This window comes from Episyrphus balteatus, chromosome 3 (assembly GCF_945859705.1).
Source record: "Episyrphus balteatus chromosome 3, idEpiBalt1.1, whole genome shotgun sequence".
NCBI lineage: Eukaryota > Metazoa > Arthropoda > Insecta > Diptera > Syrphidae > Episyrphus > Episyrphus balteatus.
In genome coordinates, this window is record NC_079136.1 from 125,185,076 (window position 1) to 125,197,994 (window position 12,919).

The following is a 12,919-nucleotide window of genomic DNA, read 5'->3' on the forward strand; positions in this document are numbered from 1 at the left end:
TTCAAAATTCTCTAAAAACAAAACTACAAGTCCAAAACTTATAGAAAATACATTTTTGTGCTCTGCGAGTCGATATCCTTCGCATACAATTCAATTGGAGTTGAAAAATTCACGTTTGGAGAAAATCACTTTTAAAAATGTTTAAATCGTCATAACTCCTTAACCAAGCGTCTAAACACTATCAAACTTGCAAAATTCAAAATTCTCTAAAAACAAAACTACAAGTCCAAAACTTATAGAAAATACATTTTTGTGCTCTGCGAGTCGATATCCTTCGCATACAATTCAATTGGAGTTGAAAAATTCACGTTTGGAGAAAATCACTTTTAAAAATGTTAAAATCGTCATAACTCCTTAACCAAGCGTCTAAGCACTATCAAACTTGCAAAATTCAAAATTCTCTAAAAACAAAACTACAAGTCCAAAACTTATAGAAAATACATTTTTGTGCTCTGCGAGTCGATATGCTTCGCATACAATTCAATTGGAGTTGAAAAATTCACGTTTGGAGAAAATCACTTTTAAAAATGTTTAAATCGTCATAACTCATTAACCAAGCGTCTAAACACTATCAAACTTGCAAAATTCAAAATTCTCTAAAAACAAAACTACAAGTCCAAAACTTATAGAAAATACATTTTTGTGCTCTGCGAGTCGATATCCTTCGCATACAATTCAATTGGAGTTGAAAAACTCACGTTTGGAGAAAATCAATTTTAAACATGTTTAAATCGTCATAACTCCTTAACCAAGCGTCTAAACACTATCAAACTTGCAAAATTCAAAATTCTCTAAAAACAAAACTACAAGTCCAAAACTTATAGAAAATACATTTTTGTGCTCTGCGAGTCGATATCCTTCGCATACAATTCAATTGGAGTTGAAAAATTCACGTTTGGAGAAAATCACTTTTAAAAATGTTTAAATCGTCATAACTCCTTAACCAAGCGTCTAAACACTATCAAACTTGCAAAATTCAAAATTCTGTAAAAACAAAACTACAAGTCCAAAACTTATAGAAAATACATTTTTGTGCTCCGCGAGTCGATATCCTTCGCATACAATTCAATTGGAGTTGAAAAATTCACGTTTGGAGAAAATCAATTTTAAACATGTTTAAATCGTCATAACTCCTTAACCAAGCGTCTAAACACTATCAAACTTGCAAAATTCAAAATTCTCTAAAAACAAAACTACAAGTCCAAAACTTATAGAAAATACATTTTTGTGCTCTGCGAGTCGATATCCTTCGCATACAATTCAATTGGAGTTGAAAAATTCACGTTTGGAGAAAATCACTTTTAAAAATGTTTAAATCGTCATAACTCCTTAACCAAGCGTCTAAACACTATCAAACTTGCAAAATTCAAAATTCTCTAAAAACAAAACTACAAGTCCAAAACTTATAGAAAATACATTTTTGTGCTCTGCGAGTCGATATCCTTCGCATACAATTCAATTGGAGTTGAAAAATTCACGTTTGGAGAAAATCACTTTTAAAAATGTTTAAATCGTCATAACTATTTAACCAAGCGTCTAAACACTATGAAACTTGCAAAATTCAAAATTCTCTAAAAACAAAACTACAAGTCCAAAACTTATAGAAAATACATTTTTGTGCTCTGCGAGTCGATATCCTTCGCATACAATTCAATTGGAGTTGAAAAATTCACGTTTGGAGAAAATCACTTTTAAAAATGTTTAAATCGTCATAACTCCTTAACCAAGCGTCTAAACACTATCAAACTTGCAAAATTCAAAATTCTCTAAAAACAAAACTACAAGTCCAAAACTTATAGAAAATACATTTTTGTGCTCTGCGAGTCGATATCCTTCGCATACAATTCAATTGGAGTTGAAAAATTCACGTTTGGAGAAAATCACTTTTAAAAATGTTTAAATCGTCATAACTCCTTAACCAAGCGTCTAAACACTATCAAACTTGCAAAATTCAAAATTCTCTAAAAACAAAACTACAAGTCCAAAACTTATAGAAAATACATTTTTGTGCTCTGCGAGTCGATATCCTTCGCATACAATTCAATTGGAGTTGAAAAATTCACGTTTGGAGAAAATCACTTTTAAAAATGTTTAAATCGTCATAACTCCTTAACCAAGCGTCTAAACACTATCAAACTTGCAAAATTCAAAATTCTCTAAAAACAAAACTACAAGTCCAAAACTTATAGAAAATACATTTTTGTGCTCTGCGAGTCGATATCCTTCGCATACAATTCAATTGGAGTTGAAAAATTCACGTTTGGAGAAAATCACTTTTAAAAATGTTTAAATCGTCATAACTCCTTAACCAAGCGTCTAAACACTATCAAACTTGCAAAATTCAAAATTCTCTAAAAACAAAACTACAAGTCCAAAACTTATAGAAAATACATTTTTGTGCTCTGCGAGTCGATATCCTTCGCATACAATTCAATTGGAGTTGAAATATTCACGTTTGGAGAAAATCACTTTTAAAAATGTTTAAATCGTCATAACTCCTTAACCAAGCGTCTAAACACTATCAAACTTGCAAAATTCAAAATTCTCTAAAAACAAAACTACAAGTCCAAAACTTATAGAAAATACATTTTTGTGCTCTGCGAGTCGATATCCTTCGCATACAATTCAATTGGAGTTGAAAAATTCACGTTTGGAGAAAATCACTTTTAAAAATGTATAAATCGTCATAACTCCTTAACCAAGCGTCTAAACACTATCAAACTTGCAAAATTCAAAATTCTCTAAAAACAAAACTACAAGTCCAAAACTTATAGAAAATACATTTTTGTGCTCTGCGAGTCGATATCCTTCGCATACAATTCAATTGGAGTTGAAAAATTCACGTTTGGAGAAAATCACTTTTAAAAATGTTTAAATCGTCATAACTCCTTAACCAAGCGTCTAAACACTATCAAACTTGCAAAATTCAAAATTCTCTAAAAACAAAACTACAAGTCCAAAACTTATAGAAAATACATTTTTGTGCTCTGCGAGTCGATATCCTTCGCATACAATTCAATTGGAGTTGAAAAATTCACGTTTGGAGAAAATCACTTTTAAAAATGTTTAAATCGTCATAACTCCTTAACCAAGCGTCTAAACACTATCAAACTTGCAAAATTCAAAATTCTCTAAAAACAAAACTACAAGTCCAAAACTTATAGAAAATACATTTTTGTGCTCTGCGAGTCGATATCCTTCGCATACAATTCAATTGGAGTTGAAAAATTCACGTTTGGAGAAAATCACTTTTAAAAATGTTTAAATCGTCATAACTCCTTAACCAAGCGTCTAAACACTATCAAACTTGCAAAATTCAAAATTCTCTAAAAACAAAACTACAAGTCCAAAACTTATAGAAAATACATTTTTGTGCTCTGCGAGTCGATATCCTTCGCATACAATTCAATTGGAGTTGAAAAATTCATGTTTGGAGAAAATCACTTTTAAAAATGTTTAAATCGTCATAACTCCTTAACCAAGCGTCTAAACACTATCAAACTTGCAAAATTCAAAATTCTCTAAAAACAAAACTACAAGTCCAAAACTTATAGAAAATACATTTTTGTGCTCTGCGAGTCGATATCCTTCGCATACAATTCAATTGGAGTTGAAAAATTCACGTTTGGAGAAAATCACTTTTAAAAATGTTTAAATCGTCATAACTCCTTAACCAAGCGTCTAAACACTATCAAACTTGCCAAATTCAAAATTCTCTAAAAACAAAACTACAAGTCCAAAACTTATAGAAAATACATTTTTGTGCTCTGCGAGTCGATATCCTTCGCATACAATTCAATTGGAGTTGAAATATTCACGTTTGGAGAAAATCACTTTTAAAAATGTTTAAATCGTCATAACTCCTTAACCAAGCGTCTAAACACTATCAAACTTGCAAAATTCAAAATTCTCTAAAAACAAAACTACAAGTCCAAAACTTATAGAAAATACATTTTTGTGCTCTGCGAGTCGATATCCTTCGCATACAATTCAATTGGAGTTGAAATATTCACGTTTGGAGAAAATCACTTTTAAAAATGTTTAAATCGTCATAACTCCTTAACCAAGCGTCTAAACACTATCAAACTTGCAAAATTCAAAATTCTCTAAAAACAAAACTACAAGTCCAAAACTTATAGAAAATACATTTTTGTGCTCTGCGAGTCGATATCCTTCGCATACAATTCAATTGGAGTTGAAAAACTCACGTTTGGAGAAAATCAATTTTAAACATGTTTAAATCGTCATAACTCCTTAACCAAGCGTCTAAACACTATCAAACTTGCAAAATTCAAAATTCTCTAAAAACAAAACTACAAGTCCAAAACTTATAGAAAATACATTTTTGTGCTCTGCGAGTCGATATCCTTCGCATACAATTCAATTGGAGTTGAAAAATTCACGTTTGGAGAAAATCACTTTTAAAAATGTTTAAATCGTCATAACTCCTTAACCAAGCGTCTAAACACTATCAAACTTGCAAAATTCAAAATTCTCTAAAAACAAAACTACAAGTCCAAAACTTATAGAAAATACATTTTTGTGCTCTGCGAGTCGATATCCTTCGCATACAATTCAATTGGAGTTGAAAAATTCACGTTTGGAGAAAATCACTTTTAAAAATGTTTAAATCGTCATAACTCCTTAACCAAGCGTCTAAACACTATCAAACTTGCAAAATTCAAAATTCTCTAAAAACAAAACTACAAGTCCAAAACTTATAGAAAATACATTTTTGTGCTCTGCGAGTCGATATCCTTCGCATACAATTCAATTGGAGTTGAAAAATTTTCGTTTGGAGAAAATCACTTTTAAAAATGTTAAAATCGTCATAACTCCTTAACCAAGCGTCTAAGCACTATCAAACTTGCAAAATTCAAAATTCTCTAAAAACAAAACTACAAGTCCAAAACTTATAGAAAATACATTTTTGTGCTCTGCGAGTCGATATGCTTCGCATACAATTCAATTGGAGTTGAAAAATTCACGTTTGGAGAAAATCACTTTTAAAAATGTTTAAATCGTCATAACTCCTTAACCAAGCGTCTAAACACTATCAAACTTGCAAAATTCAAAATTCTCTAAAAACAAAACTACAAGTCCAAAACTTATAGAAAATACATTTTTGTGCTCTGCGAGTCGATATCCTTCGCATACAATTCAATTGGAGTTGAAAAATTCATGTTTGGAGAAAATCACTTTTAAAAATGTTTAAATCGTCATAACTCCTTAACCAAGCGTCTAAACACTATCAAACTTGCAAAATTCAAAATTCTCTAAAAACAAAACTACAAGTCCAAAACTTATAGAAAATACATTTTTGTGCTCTGCGAGTCGATATCCTTCGCATACAATTCAATTGGAGTTGAAAAATTCACGTTTGGAGAAAATCACTTTTAAAAATGTTTAAATCGTCATAACTCCTTAACCAAGCGTCTAAACACTATCAAACTTGCCAAATTCAAAATTCTCTAAAAACAAAACTACAAGTCCAAAACTTATAGAAAATACATTTTTGTGCTCTGCGAGTCGATATCCTTCGCATACAATTCAATTGGAGTTGAAATATTCACGTTTGGAGAAAATCACTTTTAAAAATGTTTAAATCGTCATAACTCCTTAACCAAGCGTCTAAACACTATCAAACTTGCAAAATTCAAAATTCTCTAAAAACAAAACTACAAGTCCAAAACTTATAGAAAATACATTTTTGTGCTCTGCGAGTCGATATCCTTCGCATACAATTCAATTGGAGTTGAAATATTCACGTTTGGAGAAAATCACTTTTAAAAATGTTTAAATCGTCATAACTCCTTAACCAAGCGTCTAAACACTATCAAACTTGCAAAATTCAAAATTCTCTAAAAACAAAACTACAAGTCCAAAACTTATAGAAAATACATTTTTGTGCTCTGCGAGTCGATATCCTTCGCATACAATTCAATTGGAGTTGAAAAACTCACGTTTGGAGAAAATCAATTTTAAACATGTTTAAATCGTCATAACTCCTTAACCAAGCGTCTAAACACTATCAAACTTGCAAAATTCAAAATTCTCTAAAAACAAAACTACAAGTCCAAAACTTATAGAAAATACATTTTTGTGCTCTGCGAGTCGATATCCTTCGCATACAATTCAATTGGAGTTGAAAAATTCACGTTTGGAGAAAATCACTTTTAAAAATGTTTAAATCGTCATAACTCCTTAACCAAGCGTCTAAACACTATCAAACTTGCAAAATTCAAAATTCTGTAAAAACAAAACTACAAGTCCAAAACTTATAGAAAATACATTTTTGTGCTCCGCGAGTCGATATCCTTCGCATACAATTCAATTGGAGTTGAAAAATTCACGTTTGGAGAAAATCAATTTTAAACATGTTTAAATCGTCATAACTCCTTAACCAAGCGTCTAAACACTATCAAACTTGCAAAATTCAAAATTCTCTAAAAACAAAACAACAAGTCCAAAACTTATAGAAAATACATTTTTGTGCTCTGCGAGTCGATATCCTTCGCATACAATTCAATTGGAGTTGAAAAATTCACGTTTGGAGAAAATCACTTTTAAAAATGTTTAAATCGTCATAACTCCTTAACCAAGCGTCTAAACACTATCAAACTTGCAAAATTCAAAATTCTCTAAAAACAAAACTACAAGTCCAAAACTTATAGAAAATACATTTTTGTGCTCTGCGAGTCGATATCCTTCGCATACAATTCAATTGGAGTTGAAATATTCACGTTTGGAGAAAATCACTTTTAAAAATGTTTAAATCGTCATAACTCCTTAACCAAGCGTCTAAACACTATCAAACTTGCAAAATTCAAAATTCTCTAAAAACAAAACTACAAGTCCAAAACTTATAGAAAATACATTTTTGTGCTCTGCGAGTCGATATCCTTCGCATACAATTCAATTGGAGTTGAAAAATTCACGTTTGGAGAAAATCACTTTTAAAAATGTTTAAATCGTCATAACTCCTTAACCAAGCGTCTAAATACTATCAAACTTGCAAAATTCAAAATTCTCTAAAAACAAAACTACAAGTCCAAAACTTATAGAAAATACATTTTTGTGCTCTGCGAGTCGATATCCTTCGCATACAATTCAATTGGAGTTGAAAAATTCACGTTTGGAGAAAATCACTTTTAAAAATGTTAAAATCGTCATAACTCCTTAACCAAGCGTCTAAGCACTATCAAACTTGCAAAATTCAAAATTCTCTAAAAACAAAACTACAAGTCCAAAACTTATAGAAAATACATTTTTGTGCTCTGCGAGTCGATATCCTTCGCATACAATTCAATTGGAGTTGAAAAATTCACGTTTGGAGAAAATCACTTTTAAAAATGTTTAAATCGTCATAACTCCTTAACCAAGCGTCTAAATACTATCAAACTTGCAAAATTCAAAATTCTCTAAAAACAAAACTACAAGTCCAAAACTTATAGAAAATACATTTTTGTGCTCTGCGAGTCGATATCCTTCGCATACAATTCAATTGGAGTTGAAAAATTCACGTTTGGAGAAAATCACTTTTAAAAATGTTAAAATCGTCATAACTCCTTAACCAAGCGTCTAAGCACTATCAAACTTGCAAAATTCAAAATTCTCTAAAAACAAAACTACAAGTCCAAAACTTATAGAAAATACATTTTTGTGCTCTGCGAGTCGATATCCTTCGCATACAATTCAATTGGAGTTGAAAAATTCACGTTTGGAGAAAATCACTTTTAAAAATGTTTAAATCGTCATAACTCCTTAACCAAGCGTCTAAACACTATCAAACTTGCAAAATTCAAAATTCTCTAAAAACAAAACTACAAGTCCAAAACTTATAGAAAATACATTTTTGTGCTCTGCGAGTCGATATCCTTCGCATACAATTCAATTGGAGTTGAAAAATTCACGTTTGGAGAAAATCACTTTTAAAAATGTTTAAATCGTCATAACTCCTTAACCAAGCGTCTAAACACTATCAAACTTGCAAAATTCAAAATTCTCTAAAAACAAAACTACAAGTCCAAAACTTATAGAAAATACATTTTTGTGCTCTGCGAGTCGATATCCTTCGCATACAATTCAATTGGAGTTGAAAAATTCACGTTTGGAGAAAATCACTTTTAAAAATGTTTAAATCGTCATAACTCCTTAACCAAGCGTCTAAACACTATCAAACTTGCAAAATTCAAAATTCTCTAAAAACAAAACTACAAGTCCAAAACTTATAGAAAATACATTTTTGTGCTCTGGGAGTCGATATCCTTCGCATACAATTCAATTGGAGTTGAAAAATTCACGTTTGGAGAAAATCACTTTTAAAAATGTTTAAATCGTCATAACTCCTTAACCAAGCGTCTAAACACTATCAAACTTGCAAAATTCAAAATTCTCTAAAAACAAAACTACAAGTCCAAAACTTATAGAAAATACATTTTTGTGCTCTGCGAGTCGATATCCTTCGCATACAATTCAATTGGAGTTGAAAAATTCACGTTTGGAGAAAATCACTTTTAAAAATGTTTAAATCGTCATAACTCCTTAACCAAGCGTCTAAACACTATCAAACTTGCAAAATTCAAAATTCTCTAAAAACAAAACTACAAGTCCAAAACTTATAGAAAATACATTTTTGTGCTCTGCGAGTCGATATCCTTCGCATACAATTCAATTGGAGTTGAAAAATTCACGTTTGGAGAAAATCACTTTTAAAAATGTTTAAATCGTCATAACTCCTTAACCAAGCGTCTAAACACTATCAAACTTGCAAAATTCAAAATTCTCTAAAAACAAAACTACAAGTCCAAAACTTATAGAAAATACATTTTTGTGCTCTGCGAGTCGATATCCTTCGCATACAATTCAATTGGAGTTGAAAAATTCACGTTTGGAGAAAATCACTTTTAAAAATGTTTAAATCGTCATAACTCCTTAACCAAGCGTCTAAACACTATCAAACTTGCAAAATTCAAAATTCTCTAAAAACAAAACTACAAGTCCAAAACTTATAGAAAATACATTTTTGTGCTCTGCGAGTCGATATCCTTCGCATACAATTCAATTGGAGTTGAAAAATTCACGTTTGGAGAAAATCACTTTTAAAAATGTTTAAATCGTCATAACTCCTTAACCAAGCGTCTAAACACTATCAAACTTGCAAAATTCAAAATTCTCTAAAAACAAAACTACAAGTCCAAAACTTATAGAAAATACATTTTTGTGCTCTGGGAGTCGATATCCTTCGCATACAATTCAATTGGAGTTGAAAAATTCACGTTTGGAGAAAATCACTTTTAAAAATGTTTAAATCGTCATAACTCCTTAACCAAGCGTCTAAACACTATCAAACTTGCAAAATTCAAAATTCTCTAAAAACAAAACTACAAGTCCAAAACTTATAGAAAATACATTTTTGTGCTCTGCGAGTCGGTATCCTTCGCATACAATTCAATTGGAGTTGAAAAATTCACGTTTGGAGAAAATCACTTTTAAAAATGTTTAAATCGTCATAACTCCTTAACCAAGCGTCTAAACACTATCAAACTTGCAAAATTCAAAATTCTCTAAAAACAAAACTACAAGTCCAAAACTTATAGAAAATACATTTTTGTGCTCTGCGAGTCGATATCCTTCGCATACAATTCAATTGGAGTTGAAAAATTCACGTTTGGAGAAAATCACTTTTAAAAATGTTTAAATCGTCATAACTCCTTAACCAAGCGTCTAAACACTATCAAACTTGCAAAATTCAAAATTCTCTAAAAACAAAACTACAAGTCCAAAACTTATAGAAAATACATTTTTGTGCTCTGCGAGTCGATATCCTTCGCATACAATTCAATTGGAGTTGAAAAATTCACGTTTGGAGAAAATCACTTTTAAAAATGTTTAAATCGTCATAACTCCTTAACCAAGCGTCTAAACACTATCAAACTTGCAAAATTCAAAATTCTCTAAAAACAAAACTACAAGTCCAAAACTTATAGAAAATACATTTTTGTGCTCTGCGAGTCGATATCCTTCGCATACAATTCAATTGGAGTTGAAAAATTCACGTTTGGAGAAAATCACTTTTAAAAATGTTAAAATCGTCATAACTCCTTAACCAAGCGTCTAAGCACTATCAAACTTGCAAAATTCAAAATTCTCTAAAAACAAAACTACAAGTCCAAAACTTATAGAAAATACATTTTTGTGCTCTGCGAGTCGATATCCTTCGCATACAATTCAATTGGAGTTGAAAAATTCACGTTTGGAGAAAATCACTTTTAAAAATGTTTAAATCGTCATAACTCCTTAACCAAGCGTCTAAACACTATCAAACTTGCAAAATTCAAAATTCTCTAAAAACAAAACTACAAGTCCAAAACTTATAGAAAATACATTTTTGTGCTCTGCGAGTCGATATCCTTCGCATACAATTCAATTGGAGTTGAAAAATTCACGTTTGGAGAAAATCAATTTTAAACATGTTTAAATCGTCATAACTCCTTAACCAAGCGTCTAAACACTATCAAACTTGCAAAATTCAAAATTCTCTAAAAACAAAACTACAAGTCCAAAACTTATAGAAAATACATTTTTGTGCTCTGCGAGTCGATATCCTTCGCATACAATTCAATTGGAGTTGAAAAATTCACGTTTGGAGAAAATCACTTTTAAAAATGTTTAAATCGTCATAACTCCTTAACCAAGCGTCTAAACACTATCAAACTTGCAAAATTCAAAATTCTCTAAAAACAAAACTACAAGTCCAAAACTTATAGAAAATACATTTTTGTGCTCTGCGAGTCGATATCCTTCGCATACAATTCAATTGGAGTTGAAAAATTCACGTTTGGAGAAAATCACTTTTAAAAATGTTTAAATCGTCATAACTCCTTCACCAAGCGTCTAAACACTATCAAACTTGCAAAATTCAAAATTCTCTAAAAACAAAACTACAAGTCCAAAACTTATAGAAAATACATTTTTGTGCTCTGTGAGTCGATATCCTTCGCATACAATTCAATTGGAGTTGAAAAATTCACGTTTGGAGAAAATCACTTTTAAAAATGTTTAAATCGTCATAACTCCTTAACCAAGCGTCTAAACACTATCAAACTTGCAAAATTCAAAATTCTCTAAAAACAAAACTACAAGTCCAAAACTTATAGAAAATACATTTTTGTGCTCTGCGAGTCGATATCCTTCGCATACAATTCAATTGGAGTTGAAAAATTCACGTTTGGAGAAAATCACTTTTAAAAATGTTTAAATCGTCATAACTCCTTAACCAAGCGTCTAAACACTATCAAACTTGCAAAATTCAAAATTCTCTAAAAACAAAACTACAAGTCCAAAACTTATAGAAAATACATTTTTGTGCTCTGCGAGTCGATATGCTTCGCATACAATTCAATTGGAGTTGAAAAATTCACGTTTGGAGAAAATCACTTTTAAAAATGTTTAAATCGTCATAACTCCTTAACCAAGCGTCTAAACACTATCAAACTTGCAAAATTCAAAATTCTCTAAAAACAAAACTACAAGTCCAAAACTTATAGAAAATACATTTTTGTGCTCTGCGAGTCGATATCCTTCGCATACAATTCAATTGGAGTTGAAAAATTCACGTTTGGAGAAAATCAATTTTAAACATGTTTAAATCGTCATAACTCCTTAACCAAGCGTCTAAACACTATCAAACTTGCAAAATTCAAAATTCTCTAAAAACAAAACTACAAGTCCAAAACTTATAGAAAATACATTTTTGTGCTCTGCGAGTCGATATCCTTCGCATACAATTCAATTGGAGTTGAAAAATTCACGTTTGGAGAAAATCACTTTTAAAAATGTTTAAATCGTCATAACTCCTTAACCAAGCGTCTAAACACTATCAAACTTGCAAAATTCAAAATTCTCTAAAAACAAAACTACAAGTCCAAAACTTATAGAAAATACATTTTTGTGCTCTGCGAGTCGATATCCTTCGCATACAATTCAATTGGAGTTGAAAAATTCACGTTTGGAGAAAATCACTTTTAAAAATGTTTAAATCGTCATAACTCCTTCACCAAGCGTCTAAACACTATCAAACTTGCAAAATTCAAAATTCTCTAAAAACAAAACTACAAGTCCAAAACTTATAGAAAATACATTTTTGTGCTCTGTGAGTCGATATCCTTCGCATACAATTCAATTGGAGTTGAAAAATTCACGTTTGGAGAAAATCACTTTTAAAAATGTTTAAATCGTCATAACTCCTTAACCAAGCGTCTAAACACTATCAAACTTGCAAAATTCAAAATTCTCTAAAAACAAAACTACAAGTCCAAAACTTATAGAAAATACATTTTTGTGCTCTGCGAGTCGATATCCTTCGCATACAATTCAATTGGAGTTGAAAAATTCACGTTTGGAGAAAATCACTTTTAAAAATGTTTAAATCGTCATAACTCCTTAACCAAGCGTCTAAACACTATCAAACTTGCAAAATTCAAAATTCTCTAAAAACAAAACTACAAGTCCAAAACTTATAGAAAATACATTTTTGTGCTCTGCGAGTCGATATAATTCGCATACAATTCAATTGGAGTTGAAAAATTCACGTTTGAAGAAAATTACTTTTAAAAATGTTTAAATCGTCATAACTCCTTAACCAAGCGTCTAAACACTATCAAACTTGCAAAATTCAAAATTCTCTAAAAACAAAACTACAAGTCCAAAACTTATAGAAAATACATTTTTGTGCTCTGCGAGTCGATATCCTTCGCATACAATTCAATTGGAGTTGAAAAATTCACGTTTGGAGAAAATCACTTTTAAAAATGTTTAAATCGTCATAACTCCTTAACCAAGCGTCTAAACACTATCAAACTTGCAAAATTCAAAATTCTCTAAAAACAAAACTACAAGTCCAAAACTTATAGAAAAT